The 13767-nt window shown below is 32.9% G+C and overlaps 1 protein-coding gene across 1 annotated transcript in view; it reads left to right on the top strand.

The window, feature by feature from the left end:
- Faf1 (Fas associated factor 1) overlaps positions 1-13767 on the top strand; it is a 399930-nt gene that overhangs the window by 232598 nt on the left and 153565 nt on the right. The window lies entirely within an intron of this gene.

Here is a 13767-nt window from a genome sequence, read left to right as displayed (position 1 = left end):
ATTTTTTTTTATTTTGTCCTTTCTTTCATTCCTCTTTTCCTTCCTCCTGTCTGGTTTTATCCTTTTGTCTGTGTCACCATAAACAATTAACTTCTCTCAGTCTCCAGTCTATGTAACTGTAAAATAGTTAATAATTAGTTATTGTAAAGACTAATAGTTGATAGTTACAAGGATAGTTACTCATAGGTTTATATTGAAGATTGAAGTAATCAGTACAAGAAAAGTGTTGAACATGTTAATCTTTGGCTGTTTTTTCCCGTTCATCTATCTATTCATTCACTTGACATTTGTGAAATTCTTACAAGCTAGTAATAGCATTATCCCATAAAATTACAAAGATAAGGTACTTCTCAGGAATTACAGAATATAGTAAGAGGCAGATATATATATATAAAACAATGACAGTTGTTATATGCATCTAATGAGATCATAAAAGAGAACACCCGATTTTGCTAACAGGTGGTGAAGGTGAAAATATGGCTTTTTAAAAAAAAGGACATATTGAGTACATTTTAATTTGTATACATGTGTTCCTTTTCTGTTTTGAAAATTCTAAACACACACCCTACCCCAAGGTTGGGGATTGAAGGCTTTTGCACATGTTAGGCAAGCACTGTACCATTGAGCTACATCCTCCACCTTTCTTTTATAAATTCTAAATATTTGAAGTAAGCGCTGTCTTTCTTATGTGTGTATACATTGCAGTATCAATCAGTGTTTTATTTATTCATTCACTGAATTGTTCAGAACTTCCCTATGTTGACATCTGTGACAATAGACAACATCAAATTTATATGATTATAGGAACTTCATTAACTTTTTGTGAGTCAGATTATTTCCTTTCTTAAAAAAATAAATTATCAAAACTAAACATTTCTTTAGTGGAAAATAGGTAACAGATTTAGGAAAAGGAGAGAGCTACCTTGTGAGCTCATTTGTACCAATATGTGAATGTCAGAGAAAGATAGGTGAGCAGACCAATCCCAGTTCATTGAATCTCAACATTGTTATTATTTTCATGACTTATGTAATATATAAGTTTCAGTTTTTTCATCTTCAAAATAAAGACATTGTTGATCTCCTTAAAAGTCTATATTGTGAAGATCAAATAAGTTAACACATTATCTTGGGCCATATGAAATTGTCATTTTTTAAGGAAAAAATGGTTGCATTTGAGCAGTTTTATGTGGTTTTTACCTAACATGGAAAGCACATAATATAATGCAAGGAATGGAAATTATGACTGTCAGCCCAAATCCCACTCACCATCTGTTTTTGCCAATGATGTTTTACTAAGACATGTTATCTGCTTTCACACTTTCGTCAGGGATATATAGTTTCAACAAAAGCCTTACAGTCCACAAAATCTGAAATATCTACTCTTTGGCCCTTTTCAGAAAAAGTTTGCTAACCCCTTATGAGTAATGGCTGGCATTTAGTAGGCATTCGACAAACATTATCTCCTTTTCCCTCGAGTATGTACCTTCTTCATATCACACACACATGCAGAATCAGAAGCACTCTTTGAGTAGCTTTAGGGTTATTTTGTGCTATTTAAATTACTTTGTTAACCTGCCATAGGGCAGATAGATTTATAAAATCTTTGGACATTTTCACTGGCTTTTTCTTTATTTGGCAAGGTCATAGATAATGTTGCTTCTGATGGTGGTAAGACTCAGTTGCTTCGGAGAGTTCCTTGCCCTTGTCAACATCTTGAGTCTTTTACAAATAACACAGGCAAAGACTAAACAGGCGGAAAGAACAGCTTTGAAAGTAGTGAAAGAAAGTTTGGCTTTAAAGGGAAAGAAAAGTTATGAAATAAATTCTATCCTGAACAGAGAGAGCAAGTGTTATTGAAGCATTCACAGGACATGTTACTCAACAAATATTAGGAAAAACACATGGAAGCAAGACAGCCCCCAATAGGAAATTTATAAACACTGATGCTTTGAATCTTGGTTTTAGTTTGTTAAAAATCTTCAGTCTGTGCATTGCTATGTCTGTCATGAAGGGAAACTGCTCTGTGAATTTTCCTTCTTTAAACAACTAGAAGATAAAATATATGAAACAACTATTTTCAGGTATTGGACAATAGATAGTGCAGGACTATGAAGAAGGAAAATATTAGTACTATGACAATACTGGCAACAATTTCTTGAAGCAGGAAGAAGAAACTAAACAACCTGGTGGTTTCACTGAGTAGAAGGTATGAAGATTGGAGTTTTGGAAGGACAAGACAGCTCTACTTTGAAAAGCAAAGTACCAGCAGAGAAAAAAAGTTCCAATCTGCTTATGGTTCTCCAAGTTTTTAGCTGAATATCAATGTGTGCATACATAAGGTGAAATTCTAGGAGGTGTGGCAAAGAATAACTACTAGGAAAAATAGTTCGAGTTCTTAACCTCTAGAAACAATCTCTATGAATATACAAGGCATTCAGTAGATATCTCCAGATAATAAAGACAACTCTAGCATTTCCTTTTAAAGCTTAAAAATAAGCCTCAAAAGGAGCAAACCGAATAACAGGTAACTGACTCTAAAAACAAAGTCCAGAATATAATTAAAAGGTATGACATAGGGGCTGGGGATGTAGCTCAGTGGTAGAGAGCCTCACCATGTGAGGTACTGGGTTCAATCCCCAGCACCACATAAAAATAAATAAATAAATAAATAAAGGTATTGTGTCCATCTGCAACTAAAAAAATATTAAAACAAAAAAGTTACAACATGTGCAAATGAACAGGAAAATCTGACCTATAGTCAAGGAAGAAATCAGTCAAAAGCAACAGATATAGAAGTGACTTAGATAATGAATTAGCACATGTGGACTTTAAAATAGCTATTATAAATATTATGAAGATACATAAGGATTTAAGTGAAAATATGAACTTAGTGAGGAGAGAGTAGAATATATAAAATAAGATGAAGTATTACTTCTAGGCATCATACAATATGTGAAATTGAAGTATCAATGGGAGAGATGAATTGCAGATTAGACTCTGCCAAAGGAAAGATCAGTGAACTTGAAGATAGAGCAATAGAAAATGTCCAAATTGAAAGAAGACAAGAATAAGTGGACAAAGCTAAAGTGAGACAAAATCAGTTTTGATATACATGCAACTAGGGTTGTAGAAGGAAATGAAATATGGAGGAAAGTAGACCAAGACCAAAAAAGTATTCAAAGAAGTAATGGTTGAAAATTTTTATCTTTGATGAAAACTATAAATCTCCTAATCCATAAAGTTCAGTGAGCCCCAAGAAGGATAAACACAAAGAATCAATTTGCTGAAAATGGATGAAAAAGAGGAACATTTCAAAGCAAAGTAAATATATATATATAATACACACAGAGGAACAAACATAGACTCTTTTGATTTCTCTTTAGAAATAATGCAAACCAGAAGACAATGGAATGACATCTTAAAAGTACTGTTTTTTTTTAAAGACAAATTAAAATTTGATATCCAGTGAAAATAATGTTTCAAAATTGAAGTTGAAATAGACTTTTTAGATGGGGCGGGGGAAAACCCTGAAGTTCCTGCCAGTAAATCTGCACTGCAAGAGATATTAAAAGAACTTCTTTAGCAAAGAAAATGATAGCAGATGGAAAGTTGAATCTACACAGAAGAATGAAAAATGCACTAATAGTAAGAATAAAAGACATTTTTCCGTATTTTAAATTTTTATTAAAAGATAATTTTTAAAAGAAAACCAATAAAAAGCAATATGGACTTTTGAGTATATGTTGAAGTAAAATGTGTGACATCCGTAGCTCAAAAATAGAATGGAAGTGTACTATATAATATTAGTTGAAGTTAGCAACCACTAATAAATAACACAATAAAGGGTCTAGGGATATGGCTCAGTTGGTAGAGTGCTTGCCTTGCATGCACAAGGCCCTGGGTTCTATCCCCAGCACCCCCTTCCCCAAACAAACAAACAAAAAAACCCACAATAAGATTATAGCTAATCAGCCTTTAAAAGTGATGAAATGGAAAGTCAAAAAGAAGACATGAAAATAGACCCAAAAAAGGAATAAATACAAAGCACACAGCAAGATGGTTTACTACAACCATATTGATAATTAACAGTAAATATGATTTTTTTGTACACTAAATGGAAGAAAATATCAAAATTAGTTTTAAAGAGCAAGAATCAACTATTCGAATCAAGTATAATACTGTCTATAAGAAACATTTTTAATAACAATAATAGGTTCATCTATCAAGATTTTCCCATTAAATAAATGGAAATATATTTACCATGCAAACACAAAACATAAGAAAGGTCTAATGTGGTCTGGGGATATAGCCTGGTAGTAGAGTGTTGCTTGCCTTGCATACATAAAATTCTGGATTCAATCTGCAGCACTGCAAGAAAAGAAAAAGAAAATCATTTCTAATTACACATACTATCAGAAAATACAGAATAAGGAAAATTACTAGAACTAAAAGGAGATTTTATGATGATTAAAAGTCTGGTTCAAGTCAGATACAATGGCATGTACCTGAAGTCTTTCCTGAGGCAAGAAGATCTCAAATTCAATCCCAGCCTAGGCAATACAGCAAGACCCCATCTCAAAAACACAACATAAAACAAAAAGACACAAAAGGACAATTCATCGGAAAGATAAAGTATTGTACAGTTTATAATATATAAAGCAACAGCTGACAGATCTAGTAAAATAGACAAGTCTGCAATTAAAGTTAGAGATTTCATTATCCTAAATTTTATGAAAATAACAAATAATGAAATAGATGATTTGAGCAAAATCATTAATCAATTTAACCTAATTGAAACATATGGTCACTTTGCCCAACAATAGCAGAATACACACATTTTTTAAGGGTACCTAATACATTCACCAAGATTAGATTATAACCTATACTGCAATCTCAGTAGATTTTAGAGGATTATAATGAGTATTGATGAACAAGATAAATTTAAATGGCATGTATAACAGAATGGTGCCTGAAAATTCCTCAATGTTTGAAATAAATAGCTTCATATTTAAAAAAAAAAAAATACCACGAGCCAAAGAAGAAATCACACAAAAGTATCAGGATCATTCTAAACTGAATATAGATGAAAACACAGAATATCAAAATTTGTGAGATGTGACTAAACGATGCCAAAAGGAGGATGCTTATATAAGGAAAGGACGTTCAAAATCAGTGATCTATTTATTATTTCACCTTAAGAAGAAAAAAAAAAAAGAAAAGAAAATTAAATCCAAATAGGTGAAATGACATATTAAAGGTGAGAGCAGAAATCAATGAAATAAGAAACAATGAATAGTAGAAGAAATCATTGAAACCTAATGTTGGCTCTTTTAAAAGATCAATGGAATTGATAAACTTCTGGCTAGACTGATCAAGAATAAAGAGAGAAGATACAAATTAACAGTGTAAACAATTGAAGAGGAGTTATCAATATAGACCATATGGACAATTAAAAGATGAAAAAGAATGGTTATGAATGACTTTATGCCAGTAAATTCTGCAACTAAGATGAAATGGACAAGTTACTTAAAATACTCAGATTACTAAGTTGATGCAAGAAGAAATAGAAAATGAGAATAGCCCAATTTCAACTTCAGAAGTTAAATTTGTAATAAAAAATGTTTCCCTAAGAAAAATTCCAGGATCAGATAGATACTTTTGCTAGCAAACTCTGCCAGACATTTGAGAAAAATTAATACCAATCTTATACAGATTCTTCTCCAATGCATTTTATGAGGCCACTGTTATTATCTGATACTAACATCAGTCAGAGACACTGATAGGGAAAGAAAACTACAAACTAATCAATATCCTTATGAAATGCATGTGAAAATTTTAAAACATTGAAATCTAAAACATGTGAAAAGGATAGGTCATGAATAAAACATTTTAAAAGAATGAATTTTATGTTTTGTGGTATATTATTGTATCTTATTAAAGCTGTAAATTTTTAAAGAGAAGTGCTGAGAGGGAAAGGAGACAAAAGACTCAAATAAAAAAGAAAGGATAAGGTATCATGATCCATTGTAATTTATCCCATGAATGCTACAACATTGGAATCTCAACCAATATAATTAACAAAATATGAAAATATGCATAATGAGTTGAATAGATCTTGAAATAGGTTTCAATAAAATTCAGCATATATTCTACATTCATGTTGAAAAAAGGTCAGCAAGGTAGTAAGGTAAAATGGTACAGCCATCTTGGAAATACTCAGCTTTTAGGTGTTAACCCCAAAGGAGCAAAAACAGATTTTCTCACTATCCTAAACAGATTCTTTCCCAGTGCATTTTATAAGGCCATTGTTACTATACTGATACTAACATCAGTCAGAGATACTGAGTTTTTGTAGGAGCTTTATTCATTGTAACCAAAAACTGGAGGCAGCCCACGTGTCCATAAACTGCTAAATTATAAATAAGTGGTGATTGATTCATACAACTGAGTGCTACTCCTAATGAAAAGGAACAAACTACTTATACACACCACATGATTTACATATGCTAAATAAATAATGTCAGACACAGAAGACTATATCCTGGTGTGATTTCACTTATATGAATCTGGAAGAAAACTAAAGTACAGATATAATACCAGTGTATTGGCTAAGGAGTGGTAGAGGAAATTTACCTCAATAGAAAAATTTTTTTTTGAGGTGGGGGATATGTATTTGTGCCTGTTGTCTTGGAATATTGTGATTTTTATATATATAAATGAGTTTTCAATAATGCTCTTTTTTTTTTTCAATAATGCTCTTTTTGTTTTTGTTTTTGTATTGGGGATTGAACAAAGGGCGCATTGCTGCTGAGCTAGATCCCCAGTCCCTTTTTATTTTTTATTTTGAGACAGGTTCTTGCTAAGTCACTGAGGCTGGCCTTGAACTTGAGATCCTCCTGTATGAACTTTATGAGTTACTGGGACTACAGTCATGCCCTACCGTGCTGGGTGCTTTTTTTCTTTTTGTAAAGGAAAAACTAACTTGAAAACTGGTAATAGAAAAAAAATTTCTCCAGTCTGATGAAAGCAATGCATGAAAAAGCTACAACTGATATATTTTAAGATTGCAAATGAGGCAAGATGTTCACTGCTACAGTGTCTTCTCAGACATAACCATTACAATAAGGCCAGGAAAAAAGAAAACACAGGCATATTTGGAAGGAGGACAAAAGTTATGTTTATTCTTATACAAAATATTTAGTAGTTTTGTTTCTTGGTATATACAACATAATCAATGAAAAGTTGTGACAAGTGAAATTAGCGAGGTTAGGAGATCAATATACAGCAGTTCTGTTACTATATAGTGGTGAAGAACATGTTGAAAAATGGATTTTTAAAAATCAAGCTGCTCACAGTTCTCCAAAATGTGAAATCTTTAAAAATAAAGTTAACAAAAATATGTTTAAGATCTATAAATTGGAAATTTTAAACTATTAGAGAAAAATTCACAAGAACTAGAAAGATCTCCTTAGAACTGGAGAGATCTATGAGGAACATGTGTTAGAATCCTCAAGCATTTTTAAAGTACAAGTTAATTCTAGAAGTGTTTTTTGAAAGCAGGAAGATTAGAATTCCCAAAACATTTTTGAAAAAGAACCAAGTTGAAAGGCTGATACTGTTTGATTTCAAGAATTAATACTACAATAGTCAAGATAATGTGGTATTTGTTTAAAAATGTACATAAAAATAAATGAGTAAAATAGTGTGTTCAGATATAGATCCACGCATATAAACATATGATATGAACATATTCTGTATGTGTGCACCTGATTGATTTTGTACAAAAATTACTAAAGTTATATAGTGGGAGAAGGATAGCCTTTATTTAACAAATGGTGATGGAACAACTGGATATTGATAAGGACAATTTCAGTCTTTATGTTCACACACTCACACACCCTCTCAAAATAGATCATAGATCTAAATACAAAACTTACAACTATAAAAGTGTAGAATATGTAGGGGAAAACTTTCTACCTTTTGGTATAATTTTTTTTAAAGAAGCCACAGATTGAGAGGAAAATTTTTACAAATCTTATTTGGCAAAGTGCCTGTGTCCAGGTTATATAAAGAAATTTTAGAAGCAAATAATAAAATGATAAAACACCAATTTAGTGGGTTTTTACCTGGAGTCAAATTAGGTATTGACTAGAAGAATATAACAGAATTTGGGGAGGTGGAATTTTCTATATTTTGATTGCGGAGGTATTTACAAAGTATATACATGCCAGAGGTAGTGGTGTACTTGGCTGGGTTACATAATCCCAGCAACTCAGGAGGCTGAGGCGGAATTGCAAGCTCAAGGATAACCTCAGCAACCTAGCAAGATCCTAAGCAACTTAGCTAGACCCTGTCTAAAAAGAAAAAAAGGGCAGGGGATGTGGCTCACCTCTGGGTTTAATCCCCAAATGCAGAATCAGTATTCAACTCCAAATCTGCCCCCTCCCTCATGCCACTGCTTTTTCTATTGTATCATACTATTGGTTATGTGTCCATGTTTTTGAAATAGTTCCCATTTTAACATATCCAGTCTATTTTTTTTCCTAAAATTATACTCACTGGTCAAACTACATACCAAGTATTAAGGTTTAAGGAGTATAATAGCAAGAGACTTGGATAGGCTTTTCAAAGTAAAATATCCTCCTAAATCTGATGTAAATCTATAGTGACATTACAAATTAGGCAGTTGTCTTGACCTTTGTCTGTAGTGGTTTAAGAACCCCAAACCTAAGGCCAAGTATGGGCTAAATAAGAAAGTGGCATTATAAACCAGTAATTCTACTAAAATTTTGGTACATTCATATGCATTTTTCAGAATACAAACCATACATGGATGGACATGTATTCACAGAACACAGAAGAACTAAGATAACATAATAGAACTGAAGACTGGATGCTTAATAACAAGGTTCTCTGATGTTTCTTTACCCTCTGTATATATACTGCAGTATAGCAGTAAATAAAAACTTTAAATCCCTACCCTTATGAAGTTTATGCTGGTAGCAGAAAACATAAGAGGAACTAGATAATAGTTGTAGAGAGTAAGTAAAATTCATGGTTCTCTGTTAGTGATAAGTATTTGAGAAGCAGTTGCATTTAGATAGATCCATTTATAAACTAAAAGAAATAAAGCCTTAACTAGGTACAGTGGTGCCTACCCATAATCCCAGCAACTGGAGAGGCTGAGGTAGGAGGATTGCAAGTTTGAGTCCAGCATAAGCAATTTAGCAAAAACCCTGAGCAACTTAGCAAGACCTTGTCTCAAAATAGAAAATAAAAAAGGACCAGAGAGGGACTGGGGTTGTTGCTCAGTGGTAGAGTGTTCACCTTGCACGTGTAAGGACCTAGATTCAATCCTCAGAACCACATAAAATAAATAAACAAATAAGGGCACGGTGTCCCCCAGAAATAAATAGATAGATAGATACATAGATAGATAGACAGATAAATAAGCAAATGAATAGATAGATAGATAGATAAAGGATCAGAGATGTAGCTCAGTTGTAAAGCACCCCTGGACTCAACCCCCAGTACTAGAAAAAAAGGAAAGAAAACTAGCCTTAGTATTAACTCCATTCAGAACTATTTGGAGAAAATTTTTGTTCTGTAATTGTCACTCTGTGGCGGCCAATTAATGACTTTTTTCCACATTTTAGTACGAAATGAGGTGTGGGTGTATATGTAAGGAAAGATTGATAGAGAAAACAAAAAAGTTAAATTTATATTTCAGTGGCTGACCTGAAGGGATTAATGCATCCTTTCTTAATTCTCTTTGAATACTGAGGTGCCCATATTTTTTTCTTCAGTGTTCATACCTAGTATATGATTTTCACACAGTAAATTCTGATCAAATACATTGAGCCATATAGATGATTTCCCTCAATGAAGAGGACTCTAAAATAGGATTGGGATGGAAAGTGCCCTTCTTGTGGTGACGGAAGTCCACATTAGTCTAAAATGCAACCTAGTGATAATAACTATGGGAATAGAGAGGAAGAGATGCTTTATCAAGTATTTCAAAGGACAATCAGCAAGATTCAGTAAGTGAATATTAGATATGAAGAGAGAGTAAAAAAATGACTTGAATTTCTTACTAATCATGGAAAGGAAATGTCACTGTTGGAAAGTAGAAGGTTGGAAGGCCTTATTTTTAAGAGATTAAGCACCACACATATGTATTATAAACAACCTTTCTCAATTATAGAATACAGTCAAGTACAAAGGTTCCAACAAGACCTTATTTTTAATATGAGAGATAATGAACAGTTAATACATATTTGGGTACCTTAAGTACCTAATATAGGTCCAGAGAAGTGAGCTAAATGTCATCTATACAACTTAATTTCCAGTCAACCATTTTATGAGGATTTCAGAGACTGATCTAGCGCAATTCCAGTATTTTTGTGGAGACTTTAAATTATAATCTTATATTCTTGTTTGCTGGTGCTCAAATCCAGGTCCTCCAATATGTGAATAAGCACATGTTCTACCTCTGAGCTAAACCCATATTTGACCTATCTCAATTTTTAAAATCAACTTGTCTAAAAAGGCAAAATTTCTCTGAAATAGACCATATGCTAAAAATGATTTAGAGTCTTTGCATTTTGACATCTAGAAAGAAAGTAGGGATAAGTTAGGCTGAATCTTTCTGTCTTAATTTGATGAAAGTGAATTTGAAGATTTATAATTACTCAATAAAAAGGAGAAACAGAGAAATAGAATTTTCATTTATTCTCCATATTATCAGTGTAGCAGGGAATGAACAATAATAATCTGTTTTGGAACAATTACTTAGCATAGTGGTAGGTGATAAATCAGGAGGCATTTATGTAGTGATTTGTAATTTGCAACATATATTTCATGGACATGATTTCATTTGAGCCAAGGAGAAGTGTATGTGTAAATAGTTTTTTTTTATAGAAATAGTATACAGAGGAATATAACTACTATTGTCCTAAATTTTTCTCAGGGTTACTGCAGACTAACTTTTCCTTCTAGATTAGTTTGAAAAAAGAGCACTTGAAATAACTTTCTTTCTATGAGACTATGAACTCATTGAGGGCAGGAAGCAGTCTAATCCATTTTTGTGTCTGAAGTACCTATCATAGCCTCTGGCACAAAATAGCCATAAATATTGTTTGTGTTAATATTACAAGTGGGTACTGAAAAGTCAGTAATGGACCCTAAATAGCAATAAATAACTAGTAGCTGAGTGTTTCAATACATATTACTTTTGCTTCAGAGGTACCATTTCTTTATTTCAAAAAACCAGGGTTTTTTTCATCAAAGGTCTTGTTGGAACCTTTGTACTTGACCCTATTCTATAACTGAGAAATAGAAGGTTGTTTATAATACATATGTGTGGTCCTTAATCTCTGGCATTTGTGTTTGCAAGTTAACATGCTGTCTATTGCATTTGAACAGCTGTAACATATGTGATAAGATTTCTTAATAAGTCATTTTCTTGAGCAGTGGAAATATGAAGAGTGGTAGTCCCAGCTTATATTACATTGAGTTTTTAGACCCTTGGGTGTTAGATATAATCAATTACCTATAATTCTGTGTTTGAGAAAGATAGTGAAAAATAGTATTATAGCCTGTTTTGGATCTAAAGGAGATCTTATAGCATTTTGTGATGTGCAAGAAGGGGAATGTTGACAATTGTTTCCAAATGGGGTTACAAATTCTTAGAAAATTTCTAACCCAAAGAAAAGGCTTAAAATGAGCAATGGTGCGTGAAAGAAGCCTCCTGAGCTCAAAGTCAAATCAGTTGCTGCTCTACATCTTTATATTATTTAATATTCTACCTGTAGAAAAAATATAGTTTTTAAAAAATAAATATCCACAAGAGATTGTTAGTACTGATTGTTCCCAAAGCCAGTGAAAGTCTTTTTGTTCTTTTATTGTACGTTTGTTGACAGTTGTGATCAACATGGAATGAACTGCTTTACAGTTTATTACTTTCAAAGTACAAATTTGAATGCTGTGGATTCAGATGTATAAAAGAGATAAAATTACAGACAGCTTTGAGTGGCAGTTACATATCAAACCTCACGGGGGTTTGACAGGCAACGAATATCGTTATTAGACGCTTTTTCCATAATTGCTGACATTTATCCAGTGTTTCACAGTATTTGCTAATGTATTAATGCAGTCAATCTCTGAGAGGCTGCACATGCCTTTTTAGCCCTGGCTTTTATGGGATTCTGAAATTCATAGACCCACAGATACTTATTCCCTGCTGGTTGCCGTAGTGACAGAGCTCAGAGATAAGCCAAGACAGAGCCCTTTTGTGATTGCTTTTCAGGTGACATTCAGCGGCAGCTTGAGTAGAGTGTCCTTTTATAGTTCCTGTAATTCAGAAAATGATAACAGCTTTTTGCTGCTTAGAGGAGAAGTCTGTGGACTGCTCCCAGTGGGATTTCGGTTTGCTGTGCCACTTCATACCAACACCAGCCTGATAAAGTTCTTATTATTGTGGAGATTTCAAAGTGCAAGAGGACTGAATTAATTATGACAGGTTAGAAAATGCAGGACTGATACTACAAATAAAACTTTAAAGAGCCAATATATCTTCCTCAATCATATGTAACAAGTTGATTTGGACATTGTAAGCTATTAGTAGTGATATAGCCACTTGCTTAATAAATAAATGTACCTGACTTATAAATTACTGATTAACTACACTAGCTGTTCCATCTCAAAATTTAGAAGTTATCTTTCATTTCTGTGTATCATTTTTTTTCCTGTTTGAAACTATTATTTCAAGATTCTGGTGTTTGGAAGCAGACAACTTCATTTGGACCTTTTGTAAGTCAAGATTATTTTAATTTTTTGTCATAATTCTTAGTGGAATAATTAAAATTGCTTTATAAAGTAGTAGCTTATTTGAAGTGATTCAGATTTAGAAGAGAACGCCTGTAATGATGGGGAACAGTTGGAAGAGGAGCAGTTCAAGAAATAACTGGAAAGATCATAAGGCCATTAGAAGCCATTATTTTTCCACTAGACTCTTGAAGCCAAGAGAGTTTATCATCTTAATTCTGAAATAAGAATTCCAGTCATAGGAAACCTTGAGAGCTAAAAACTACTGTTTATTTAGTTGACAATAATGAAACCAGGTGGGAGGCCGGGAAGGAGGAAGAACACTAACCCCAAATTGAATCATGCTAATCTGATGGGAGATATGAAGCACTTAACTATCATCCTTAAAATTTAAATGTAGATATGCTTTCCTGTGCTGTAGTTATCCATATGTAGATAACTGCACAGTTAAGCAGAAAGCAAGTAGGATGGGCTAAGTAGAAAGTAACTTGAGAATCTGAAGAAATGAAAATGACTAGATGTGTTCCTTATTTCTAAATTGCTGGTGAGCCACACAAGAATGGACAGCCATTTGGACAGCACATGAATGAGGGTTCAGAAAAGCAGTATGGCCTAATAAAAGCTAATCAGTTATCTTGAATAAAAGTATGCAACTGGAGATCTGATTTGTTACTTATTTCTAATCTTTCAGTCTCATTTAGAGCAGATGTAAACTCAATTCTCATGATATGCAAATATTTATAATTCAGACAAAAAAAAGAATAACCTTCAGACTAGTGACAAACAAATATGACATTTTCAAATGATATGTAGAAGACCTTTAATAACATTGGGTTATCCCACAGTGTTCATTGTACTCCTTACTTCTTAATCATCTGCTTTGATATATTAAATGAGAGAGGAGAGATTTTTTTAAGTTAAATGATATGCTTTCCTGTGCTG

The sequence above is a fragment of the Urocitellus parryii genome, chromosome 11 (assembly GCF_045843805.1).
Source record: "Urocitellus parryii isolate mUroPar1 chromosome 11, mUroPar1.hap1, whole genome shotgun sequence".
NCBI lineage: Eukaryota > Metazoa > Chordata > Mammalia > Rodentia > Sciuridae > Urocitellus > Urocitellus parryii.
This window is presented reverse-complemented; position numbering and strand designations above follow the sequence as displayed.